The sequence below is a fragment of the Schistocerca americana genome, chromosome X, assembly GCF_021461395.2.
Source record: "Schistocerca americana isolate TAMUIC-IGC-003095 chromosome X, iqSchAmer2.1, whole genome shotgun sequence".
Lineage (NCBI taxonomy): Eukaryota > Metazoa > Arthropoda > Insecta > Orthoptera > Acrididae > Schistocerca > Schistocerca americana.
The window spans coordinates 273,205,059-273,217,693 of NC_060130.1; positions in this window are offsets into that span (position 1 = coordinate 273,205,059).

Below are 12,635 nucleotides of genomic sequence, written 5' to 3' on the forward strand. Positions count from 1 at the left end.
TGTACTTTCTCGATTCACCGCCAGTTGGCCCAATTGAAGGAAGGTAATGTTGACTTCGGTGCTTGTGTTGACATGCGACTCATTGCTCTACAGTACTAGCATCAAGCACATCAGTACGTAGCATCAACAAGTTAGTGTTCATGACGAACGTGGTTTTGCAGTCAGTGCAATGTTTACAAATGCGGAGTTGGCAGATGCCCATTTGATGTATGGATTAGCACGGGGCAATGGCCGTGGAGCGGTACGTTTGTAGTCAGATTTCCAGAACGAAGGTGTCCCGACAGGAAGTCGCTCGAAACAATTGATCGGCGTCTTAGGGAGCACGGAACATTCCAGGCTATGACTCGCGACTGGGGAAGACCTAGAACGACGATCACACCTGCAATGGACGAGGCAATTCTTCGTGCAGTTGACGATAACCCTAATGTCAGCGACAGAGAAGTTGCTGCTGTACAAGGTAACATTGACCACGTCACTGTGTGGAGAGTGCTACGGGGAGAACCAGTTGTTTCCGTACCATGTACAGCGTGTGCAGTCACTATCAGCAGCTGATTGGCCTCCACGGGTACACTTCTGCCAACGGTTCATGCAACAATGTGTCAATTGTCATTTCAGCGCAAATGTTCTCTTTACGGATGAGGCTTCATTCCAACATGATCAAATTGTAAGTTTTCACAATCAACGTTTGTGGGCCGACGAGAATCCGCACGCAATTGTGCAATCACGTCATCAACACAGATTTTCTGTGAACATTATGGCAGGCATTGTTGGTGATGTCTTGATTGGGCCCCATGTTCTTCCACCTACGCTCAATGGAGCACGTTATCATGATTTCATACGGGATACTCTATCTGTGCTGCTAGGACATGTGCTTTACAAGTACGACACAACATGTGGTTCATGCACGATGGAGCTCCTGCACATTTCAGTCGAAGTGTTCGTACGCTTCTCAACAACAGATTCGGTGACCGATGGATTGGTAGAGACGGACCAATTCCATGGCCTCCACGCTCTCCTGACCTCAACCCTCTTGACTTTCATTTATGGGGGCATTTAAAGCTCTTGTCTACGCAACCCCGGTACCAAATGTAGAGACTCTTCGTGCTCGTATTGTGGGCGGCTGTGATACAATACGCCATTCTCCAGGGCTGCATCAGCGCATCAGCGATTCCATGCGACGGAGGGTGGATGCATGTATCCTCGCTAACGGAGGACATTTTGAACATTTCCTGTAACAAAGTGTTTGAAGTCACGCTGGTACGTTCTGTTGCTGTGTGTTTCCATTCCATGATTAATGTGATTTGAAGAGAAGTAATAAAATGAGCTCTAACATGGAAAGTAAGCGTTTCCGGACACATGTCCACATAACATATTTTCTTTCTTTGTGTGTGAGGAATGTTTCCTGAAAGTTTGGCCGTACCTTTTTGTAACACCCTGAATATGCACATGTTCTGTGTAATACTTGTAATATATATGTATGATATGCTGTGTATGATATGCTATGTATGGTAAATTATATTTAATATGTTATGTTCTGGACACGTATAAATAAATTATTATTATTATCATTATTTCTACCATATGTGTTTCTTACTTATTATTTTTTTTTCCCACAGTTCCGTGGACCCCTGATGGAGATACAATCAACCTAGCAGATTTATCGGAGCTATTCGAGTTTCAACAGTATCTACCTGATTTATCAGACTTCAGGTTTCCATCATCTGATTCATCATTCAGCTCTGAATCTGTGCCACAGCAGACTAGGAAAAAAACTTTTATATACAGGGTGTATCATAATTAATGGCTTAAACGCATGCAGTTGAACGTACACGATACTAGAAGCAACAAAGTCTCAGTAAAGATAGGGTCGAAAATGCATACCATACGAGCTACGAGCAATTTTTCGTATTCGATACTGTGAAACAAATCTCTTCTACTGCAAGTTCTTTGCTTTCCATATTTTGCGAAGTGGTAGTATGGACCAAAATAAGAAAAAAAACGTCCAGCAAACATGTGCTCTAAAACGCACACCTTAAAAGTTACGAGCGCTTGATCATTAGAAGAGCCATGTTTCAAAGTAGCAAAGATGAACAAGAGCTCATAGCTCTTAAGGGATAAATTTTAGAGCACATGTTTACTGGCCTTTTTTCCTTGTTTTGGTCCACACTACCACTTCCCAAAATATGGAAAGCAAAGAACTTGCACAAGAAGAGATTTGTTTCACAGTATCGAAGTTGAAAAATTGCTCGTAACTCTTAAGGTATGCATTTTCGACCCTATTTTTACTGAGACTTTGTTGCTTCTAGTATCTTGTACTTTCAACTGTATGCGTTTACGCCATTAATTATGATACACCACGTATACAGGATGTAAATTTTAAGTTGACAAACCAGAATAACTCGAAAAATAAGCTTCACACGAAAAAATGTGTGGAATCCAAAGTTGATTATTTTCGAGGGGGACATCTGCTGGTGCTAAAATTAGCCCGAAACCTCAGTCTCCTGGGGGTAGAGTGGGAGGCAACTTTAAAATCTCAGATGGGAATGCCCATTTTTTATTGCAGAATCAGATTCTACATAAAACATCTCAGAACCATTTCTGACCTGACGCCACATTGTTAGGACGATCACTGTTCATTCGTCACGTTACATTGCTGCGAGTAGTACACAGTTCCTTGCAAAGACGTTGGGCAACGTCATTTACGGTGTGCACGTACGCACGTCCAAACAAGAAAACCACTTTCTGCCATTCTGTCGCATCTCCAGGCTGATACATTTCAGTGCGTTGATTCCGTACAACTGACTGGCACATGGACACCACTTCACCGGCATAATAGAGTTGGAGAATCAAACGACCATCTGACATCAGTTCTACACCATCAACAGCACTCCAAAGCGATCAGTACACTCTTTTACGTGGATGCTCAGTATTTAGATAGATGAGTTTAAAGCCCTTGACGCTTTCCTGACTGTAACCAGCAATAATCCATTCTGCGACTCTGGAAAGTATGTAGGATACCATTTCTCTTCTGTTTCTCTTCTCTCATGTTTATACAAAGAAGAGCCAAAGAAATTGGTACACCTGCCTAATATCGTGTAGCGTGGCATGGACTCGAATAATGTCTGAAGTAGTGCTCGAGGGAACTGACACCATGAATCCTGCAGGGCTGTCCATAAATCCGTAATCGTACGAGGGGATGGAGATCTCTTCTCAACAGCATGTTGCCATACATCAAAGATATGCTCAATAATGTTCATGCCTGGCGTGTTTGGTGGCCAGCGGAAGTGTTTAAACTCAGAATAGTGTTCCTGAAGCCACTCTGTAACAATTCTGGACATGTGTGGTGTCGCATTGTCCTGCTGGAATTGCCCAAGTCCGCCGGAATGCACAATGGACATGAACGGATAAGGAGATCAGACAGAATGCTAACGTACGTGTCACCTGTCAGAGTCGTATCTAGCCGTATCAGGGGTCCCATATCATTCCAACTGCACACGCCTCACACCATTACAGAGCCTTCACCAACTTGAACATTCCCCTGTTGTCATGCAGGGTCCATGGATCCATAAGGTTATCTCCATACCCGTACACGTCCATCCGCTCGATTCAATCTGAAACAAGTCTCGTACGACCAGACAACATGTTTCCAGTCATCAGTAGTCAATGTCGGTGTTGACGGGCGCAGGCGAGGTGTAAAGCTTTGTGTTGTGCAGTCATCAAGGGAACACGAGCGGGCCTTCGGATCCGAAAGCCCATATCGATGAAGTTTCAAAAATGACTCAAATGGCTCTGAGCACTATGGGACTGAACATCTGAGATCATCAGTCCCGTAGTACTTAGAATTACTTAAACCTAACTAACCTAAGGACATCACACACATCCATGCCCGAGGCAGGATTCGAACCTGCGACCGTAGCGGTCGCGCGGTTCCAGAATGTATCGCCTAGAATCGCTCGGCCACTCCGGCCGGCGATGATGTTTCGTTGAGTGGCTCGCACGCTGACACTTGTTGATGGTCCAGCATTGAAATCTGCAGCAATTTGCGGAAAGGTTGCACTTCTGTCACGCTGAACGATTCTCTTCAGTCGACGTTGGTCCTGTTCTTGTACGATCTTTTTCTGGGCGCAGCGATGTTGGAGATTTGATGTTTCTCCGGATTCCTGGTATTCACGGTACAATCGTGAAATGGTGGTACGGGCAAATGCCCACTTCATCGCTACCTCGCAGATGCTGTGTCCCATCGCTCATTCACCGCGTATAACACCACGTTCAAAGTCACTTAAATCCAGGTAACCTGCCATTGTAGCGGTAGTAACCAACCTAACAACTACGTCAGACATTTCTTGTCTTATATAGGCTTTGTGACCGCAGCGCGCCGTTTTCTACCTGTTTACATATCTCTGTATTTGAATACGCATGTCTATATTAGTTTCTTTGGCGCGTCAGTGTCAGATCGCATAGTTTAGCGTACAACACACTAGCTTGATAGGTAGGTTGGTAAGACAGTTGTGGATAAGATTTACTTTTGGGGGATAGAAGTCAGCATGAGTGTATCCGGCAGTTTTTTCACACTCGTCTACGTAAATGACGTGATGATTTTCTACGATGTGTGATCAAAAGTATCCGGACAACCAAAAAAACATACGATTTTCATATTAGGTGCATTGTGCTGCCATCTCCTCTCACTTACTCCATATAAGCGACCTCAGTGGTCATTAGACATCGTCAGAGGGCAGGATGGGGCGTTTGGAGGAACTCACGGACTTCGAACGTCGTCATGGGATTGGGTGTCATTTGTGTCATACGTCTGTATGCGCGATTTCCAGACTCCTAAACATCCCGAGGTCCACTGTTTCCGATGTGATAGTGAAGTGGAAACGTGAAGGAACACGTACAGCACAAAAGCGTACAGGCCGACCTCGTCTGTTGACTGGCAGAGACCGCCGACAGTTGAAGAGGGTTGTAATGCGTAATAGACAGACATCTATCCAGACCACCACACAGGAATTCGAAACTGCATCACGATCCACTGCAGGTACTATGACAGTTTGGCAGGAGGTGAGAAAACTTGGATTTCATGGTCGAGCAGCTGCTCATAAGCCATACATCGCACCGGTAAATGCCAAACGACGTCTCGCTTGGTGTAAGGAGCATAAACAGTGGACGATTGAACAGTAGGAAAACGTTGTGTGGAGTGACGAATCACGGTACACAACGTAGCGATCAGATGGCAGGGTGTGGGTATGGCGAATGTCTGGTGAATGTCATCTGCCAGCATGTGTAGTGCCAACAGTAAAATTCGGAGGCCGTGGTGTTATGGTGTGGTTGTGCTTTTCATGTAAGGGGCTTGCACCCCAATGAAAATTAATAAATCCATTGGATATGTGACTACAAAACCAGATGCACATGTTACCAGAACGCTTCACGTACGGCCATATGATATAAAGCACTAAACAACGATTTATTACTGCTGTGGTTAATGACGATCGTTATTAAACTTTATGGTACTACCCTGAAGAAAACTTGTGTTCTATTGTGGTTGGCCACATGTTTCGTATTTTCTTGTTAGAATACTACTAAATGTATGAAGCTTGAATTGGTATAATTTACATAGCCCATCGAAAAATTCCGAGGCCGATTTTATTCCTGGCATATACGTACGGTTATTGCAGTCATAGAGGTGGCGGCTTACACTAACAACGATACTGGGTATCATCTAGCACAAATAGACGAGTTTCAGAATGTGTCTCATATGGTCCAATACCGAAGACGGCGCGAATGTGACGCGTGATTTGAACAACACTGAAAAGGACTTTTATGACAGTTCCACATGACTGTATGAACATTCTGAGCGTTGCGCTCAAATGAGGGAAGAGTATGAACAATAGCTGAAGGATTAAAACTAACATCTTAACTTATCTCAATTTTTTTATTAATCCCGACTCTTAACATTTTGCGCCAACGACGTATCTAATTAATGTACCGATGTAACCCTATGGTGTTAGATATAAGGTGTGAATTTTGCCTGTATGTTTAGATTGTTTGTGAGACACATTGTTATTTGTATTTCCTTGTATTTTGTATCTACGCTTGGTGCCCGACGATGCTCCGTGACAAAGTGGTCACACAATAAAAGATAAGTGTATTTTACTGGCTATTTATGGTGATTTACAAGATCTCATTTCGCAGTTACGCAAAAGTTGTGGAGCACCACCAGTAGGAAATATTTAAAAATGCGCTGAACAAAGTTCACAGGATTCACATACAAGTAGGAGAACAAATTTCTTGCCATAGCATAAGTGGCAATTATAGTGGTAGGAAGGGTAGTCATCCAGAGAATAAAAGAAAAAGATTGCCAGAACATTGATGGACAATTGCCTAACATTAACGAGCTCTAACGAGATGTGGGAAACGCAGAAAGAGATTGAGACTGTACAGTGGGGCGAAAAGTACACACGAGAATACCTCCACCAGCAGTGTAAACAGCGCACTTTTGGCAGACAGGAAGTGTCGTCTTATGTGTTTTCAGACGTACTTGGACCTTGCCATCGGCAAGTAGCAACGCATATTGAGACTTGATTTAGGTTCCGCCTTCTGCACCCATCCAAATCTCCGAGCTTTGTGATGGGCGGTGAGCAAAAGATACAGTTGTATGGTCGTGAATTATGTGGCACAAAGCTAAGAGAAGGTTCGGCGTGGTATGGCGGCTCATCAGTTGTTCTCTGGCACTGAATTGGCTAGTGGCCGATGTATTCGCTATTACAATCTGAGATAGCCGACGGCAACTCTTGCCAGCGACCCGTTGACTTTGGCAGCGGTGACGATTTTACTGTAATCAAATACTCCCCACAAACTTTTGAGACGTTGGCATGTGAAAATCTCCGTGCCTCTAAGACATTGCAAAATGAGTGTCCCACGTTTCGAGCAGTCACAGTCTAATCACGATAAGTTTCACTAAACCGCACGTATTACACATTTCGCGTTCAGCTCTCATGACGATGGCCAGTACAGGGTCTGACGACATCTCATTCACTTGATACATCGAAGTATTTCGTTATAGATCAACTTTCTCTTCATTACAGCAGCTGCCTTTAAAGCAATATTTACAATAGTACCTTTATCTTTAATAAATCTATTTATGATAATATTTACGTTTAAAAGCTGTTCCACTACGTAGAATTTTAAAACTTATTTACTGTCCCAAATTATATGAATACGTCTGTTTCTTAAAATTGTTTGACACTGAAAGACCAGAGTCCAACTCAAACATGAGGTCATCTGGTTTAGAATATATGACTGATAGTCACGTTATGGTCACAGACTATTCCAACATATACCATGCAGGTGAAACGACGTAATATTGCGGTTTAGGACCCCACAGTTATCGAGGTCAAAAGACAAAGCACGAATCCTCATACAAAGCTACTACAAACTCCAAAGAACAACCTCGCCATGGGTATCGTGTGATTCAGAGAATCCATGAAAACCCATTGTGGCGTTTCAGACCATCGTGCGTGGAGCGTAGCAAAACTCATTAAGTGATTTTGTAAGGTACCACCAGATGACACAGTTTTGACGTGATCGACAGATGCCAGCCGATGCCGTGGACGTATCTCGCACTGGTACAGTATTTTCGTGGGCAATGGAAGGAGGAAACGGCTTAAAGAAAAGTAGAAGCCGTGTTTTGGCGTACGATGATTTTGATCAGTTCAAAAAATGGCTCTGAGCACTAGGGGACTCAACTGCTGTGGTCATTAGTCCCCTAGAACTTAGAACTACTTAAACCTAACTAACCTAAGGACATCACACACACCCATGCCCGAGGCGGGATTCGAACCTGCGATCGTAGCAGCAGCGCGGCTCCGGACTGGAGCGCCTAGAACCGCACGGCCACCGCGGCCGGCTTTTGATCAGTTGTCAGGTATTCGGCCGGGTAGCGTCATCCAGGTTATTCAGCATTTCGGCAAGCTGATTTGATGCTATCTTAAGGCCGTTTTTCAGCCATCAAGATCGCCTAAGGAGAGCAGCAATTTAGCCTGCCGAAGTATCGCAAAATCTAGACAACGCCAACCAGCAGAATACCGAGAGTGATTCAAGAAAGTATCGTATGTAAGGGAAGTGACAGTCATTGATAGAAATTGTTGGCTCCCATCAGAGATCACATCACACCAAATTGTTGTGGTTATCCGGTACGTTACTACAGCTGAGAAAAGTCGGAGGATCACTGGAGCTCCGTTTTTCCTGAAAATTTGACGAATATCCTAAAGATACAATCATTTCACATAGTTTCTGTAGGTGAGGATTTCTGTCGGTTGGTACTTATAAATATCGATTTGATTGCGTACTTCTTGTTTGCAGATGAATCAATGTTTATCTGCAACTGAATCAACAACACACGCATCTATGACGTACAGCCAGACGCAAATCCTCATGCTGTTGCGGGTAATAATGTTCGGCGGCATGTAGCCATTAACACGTGGCGTTGTGTCCTTGATGGTAACTGAATGGCTCAGCAGCTTTAAACAACAGTCAAACTGGAATGTGCTACCTTACGACACTGCAAGGACGAGCTGCATAACGTGGTAGACCACGTTTTGGAAGTAGAGGAAGGAGGAAGGAAATTAAAATACCTGATCATAACTTATGAATTAGTTGTTTCCAAGAAATTCTTTTAATGAATAGAGAGACAGTTTGTTCAATAAATATCGCCAGATTTCTCACTCTTTTGAGCTAGTTCATAGTGTACGATAATAATTTCTCTGTAACTACGATATTAAATCGTCACAGAAAAGGAATTGCACTACGTAACACTAGCAGTTTTTCAATAGCAATAGTAGATGACTGAATCATTCAGCGTGAAGATGTCAGTGTATATTCCAGCTGATATTCTCTGCAACACCAGACGCAAGCGAAAGCTCCTCGTTGTCTGGAATCAAGTGAATTCATTCCTCGGATATTATGGCTGATTTTGAGATAAAAGTTTATAACGGTAGATAAACGACTATATACGCACGGTTATTGCAGGTACAAGTGCTTCTTGACGTTTTGAATATACAAGTTTCCTTTAAGGAATAATGCAAGCACTGCAAACGCTACAAAAACTTTCTTACAAGCGTTGTAAGCTGTATAGTCTTTGGATGACCCTGTAGAACCTTTTTATGTCATATGAAGTAGGAAGTGAAATTTGCAGGCTAATATGAAATTTTACGGTTACCTCGACATTTATTATTTTCTTGACTGTTTCTTACTGACTAGTGTAAAAAGGCCTCTTTTACTCTTGAAACTGCAGAACTATAGTCATAATTTAGTGAGTGCACTAGTGTAGGTTTATGATTTTGAATTTAAGATGAGAGGATTTATTTCTAATACGTTACTTACTCTAGCAAATTTCTTCAGTTAAAGATACCACTACTTATAGCGTGAACATTCCATCGATATAGTTATATGGATATGGTGTCTGTTCTTTCCGAAAGAAGAACAGACACAAAGAAACAGTATTTTCGTTATGCAGTGTAGACAGTGCAACGGTGTTTGCAGTGTGTCACATGTATATAGACTCCACAAAGTAATGGAGGTGGGTGGTTTTGCAGTGATACAGAAATTAAATCATGCTGCAATGACACTGGCTAATAACATCACGAGATCGATGGAATAACATGGTTTATTGAAGTGACAAGTCATCGAGAGTGGTGATTTGGAATTCGACTAATTGGGTAAAATGCGTTTAAATTACGGGAAACCTGGTGAAATTACGAAAATTGATGGAAAATATGTAAAACTAAGGTAAATACGACAAATATGTGGATGAATGAGGGTACTTACAGGATCACCTGGATGTATGAAAATCATTTCATTCCTTCACTGGTGCGAATGACGATGGTCCACACTATCTGTGCTCTATGGGATTAAGTCCTGCAGAATACCCCTTGTTCAGCATGTGGTTATGCATTGTAAGAAATAAAAATGGAAGACACAATGTGTAAGAATTTGGTGGTCGTGGTGACCACCACCTGGGACACCGAACAGTGATTATATACATCAGTGCGATATGCCCCACCAATATAAGGAATCAATGCTCTTGTTCTATTCGAAATTAGAATGTAAAGATATCTGCTAGCTTGCCACTGTGGAGCATGGGTTTAAATGTGGAGGTCATCATCTTCGGAGAGGTGTCTGGAGACGCTTCACAGTGCTGCAAACTCTTCCAGTTTCCTTATGTTGTGATGTGTTTCAACCATCTTGTGTGTTGTAGGAGCAGCTTGACTTACACCACACGATGTCCAGCTTTCTGAGAGAGCCGATGGACCTAACATGTTAATGGTGATTTTGCACTTGACAGTGACCTGAAAGTCATGGTGGAAAAACAAAATGTATGGAAGTGTACAAAGCTGTAGTCATACACCGCTTGGATGTGTTACAGCAGAAAAACCAGGCGTCAAACTGCTTATCAAAGAACAACACAGGAAGCTCTTTTCTGATTGATAGTCTGTGGGACATGGTCTTCCTGCAGTACGAGCCACAAAATTTTACATAGATAGGTGCAAGAGACTTCAATCACTAGCTGGGCTGCCTGCTCCAATGCACCATTACATGTATATTTAATGTGCTCAGTGTCAGCACACAGACAGTATTTGTTTTCGATATATTGGAAGAGAGAGACGTGGTAATATCTTATCGAGTTCTCTACCAGGTGAAATTAGCAAAGTTTTTGTAGTTCATAGTTTTACTCAACTGGATGTTATAAAAATAACGAGGAGAGTGAGTGAGAGAGAGAGAGAGAGAGAGAGACTGTGCTGTTTGCGAAGTCTTTGACACCATTACACCATTGTATTTCTAACGTCATAATCAAAGGAATACAATATAGGAGATCAGGACATGTAGAGGGTGATACTCATATACCGTCATCCGATACTGATGAATTATAGGTGTCATACTTCCGAATTTCTTCGTGCAGTCTGCGTATACTCTGCATGGTTGTGAATTTCCTCCTGTATGTTAGTGTGCTATTTTTCTTGTTGTGATAGACCTCTACCTAGTCAGGGACAGGTTGAGGACTAGACAGCCTCCTAACGAATGGAACAGTGCTGTCGGAACATGATGGGGTTTCGAAAGAATTAGCAAGGGTCTGTGACTTGGCGGTGGACATCTCTTACTCATGGAAATCATGTGGATTCAAATGCTATACATCGAAGGCTGGAAGATTCGTGAGAGCACGGCGGGTACGCATTACTCTCACAAAAGGGGATTTGAGAGGTGAGCTCTACACCACTTCCTCTAAGTGTTGTGGGCAAACATATTACAACCTCTCACATTCATCTCACAAAGTGACTGCAATGAGGAAGCTATGAGCTAATATGAAGATTTTTACCGAGAGACAATCAGCAGCAAAAGTCCCATCTTTTGTTTTCTCGATAAATTAGAGACAATATTGTTTCGTGAGTTTTGTGTGCATATAAATGGATGGAGTGACATCTTAATAGGATGACCTAATTTACATTTTCATCTATATGCTTACTTCACAAACCATGGTATGGTGTGTGGCGGAGGGTACCCTATACCACTACTAGTCATTCCCTTTCCTATTCCACTCGCGAATACAGAGAAGGAAAAAGACTGCCTATTGCCTCCTTATGAATGCTAGTTTCTCGTATGCTATGTATGTGGTCCTTACGCAAATTGCATTTTGGTGGCAGTAGAATCATTCTGCGGTCAGCTTCAAATGTCAGTTCTCAATAGTGTTCCTCGAAATGAACATTATCTTGCCTCCAAGAATTTCCATTTGAGTTACCTGGCGAGTATAATCCGACCGCTGGAAAAAAATTACTCCCCATGCAAAGGGACTCCCACAATCGATTTAATTAATTGATCAATCAATTTAATATCAATGCCATGTCGCCAAGTGGGTGGGAGCGAGAGTGAGAGTTCCACCGACATGATTCGACAGTTGTAGTGGTAATCATGCGTTTCTCTGTTGCAGCGAGATCTTTTAATGCAATTTCAATCGCCCACCAACACAGGGAGAGATGATCATCAAAATAAAATCAGTTATATTACCAAATTTATAAAAAGATACATAGTATCACTAGTACAACTCCTGTGTGCTGCAACACAGAGACTTACAGGCGACGAGACATTTGGTTACTTTAAGAGAGTTCAAAAGTGAGGAGGCATCCTGTGACAAACGTAGACTCCATCATGAGTCAAAAATTAGCTTAATATTCTAGTCCTCTGATGCGGGGCGTGGCAGACATTAAACTGATAAGAAGAGATTTTTTTTTTTACCTGATGATAAAATATTTAGAGGAAGTATAGCCTGTGCCATAGTGTTGTACAGGATTTTTACAACAAGGAACGATACTTTAGCGATGTGAAAACGCGTGTACGGTCCGAATTTTTCTGTCTTCGAAAGTAGCTGATATAAAAGGGTGAAATCCACATTTCATGTGAGGAATTCGAGGTATATGGTCAACAACAGCCCTGTCTTGGATTGGGTAAAGTGGATTTTTTAAACTGGGTCGTTGGTTGTGTTCCAAAAATGTACAGCATAGAGACAGAAGTGATGACACTTTCTGCAGGACTTAACCATCATTTTGCAGGAAAATTCTCAAGCATGTACAGTGCTAGCTGTTATTGAT